This window comes from Montipora capricornis, chromosome 9 (genome assembly GCF_036669925.1).
Source record: "Montipora capricornis isolate CH-2021 chromosome 9, ASM3666992v2, whole genome shotgun sequence".
NCBI classification, from domain to species: Eukaryota; Metazoa; Cnidaria; class Anthozoa; order Scleractinia; family Acroporidae; genus Montipora; species Montipora capricornis.
In genome coordinates this window covers 45423842-45424586 of record NC_090891.1, presented here as the reverse complement: position 1 = coordinate 45424586, position 745 = coordinate 45423842, and the positions used below count along the sequence as shown (strand labels likewise).

The window sequence follows — 745 nt, the reverse complement described above, 5'->3', positions numbered from 1 at the left end:
GATTCAGTGTTTACCGGATCAAATATAACGGATTCTGAATGGCCAGCAAAAATCCGAATTGAACTTTCGTCAACGAAACGTCTTGAAATACGAGTCGCAGTTATCGCAGTTTCAGGCAAATGGGAAAAGATATTTTTACTTCTTGTTAGAATTATTACGCTTTGAATTAAAACGTGATCATGAAGTCTTGCCACGGGGTTACGAAAAGCAAGATATATTTGATCACTTCCTGTTGTCATGAGTGAATTAGGGTTTGACGTAAGGGCATCACGATTCGGTTATTTTTGAAAAATCGTTTGTTTGTTTTCTGCAGTTCAATACACATTTCCGCTTTGTGTGATACTGTTCAACTCAATAAAAAGAAACTTCATGAACGAAACACAAGAATTTAGTTTACTGCCGTATCAGAAGTGCCCTGTCACCACGGCAACAGCGTCAATCCGATATGTTGACAACCGTAACGCCAGGCACTTTCAACATGTAATAACCTTATATATCTGCACTAATTGATGTACTATAATATAATTTGAAAATACGCTCAAGATGTATTTCCAGTGCCGACAAAAATTTTGGCCCATTTCTCAAGATAATTTATTTTAATCGGGAAAAAATTATCAGTAAATGTGTGAACACTCAGAGAAAATTTGAAGAATGGTTGTGGCGATGTCAGCAACCTGTCCGATTTGATTCATGGGAGTACTTAAAGAGCCCCTCTACGCATGCGTACGGTGGGGTGGTAATTTCA

The 745-nt window shown here is 37.9% G+C and overlaps 1 protein-coding gene across 2 annotated transcripts in view; it reads left to right on the top strand.

Annotated features, from left to right (window-relative positions):
• The first annotated feature begins 715 nt into the window (after window positions 1–715).
• LOC138015032 (protein diaphanous homolog 2-like) overlaps window positions 716–745 on the top strand; it is a 39720-nt gene continuing 39690 nt past the window's right edge. Inside the window, exon 1 of one of the 2 annotated variants that reach the window (XM_068861928.1) lies at window positions 716–745. This exon is cut by the window's right edge and continues 175 nt beyond it. The gene's annotated coding sequence lies outside the window, so the exon portion shown is untranslated. The other variant, XM_068861926.1, reaches the window with a different exon arrangement.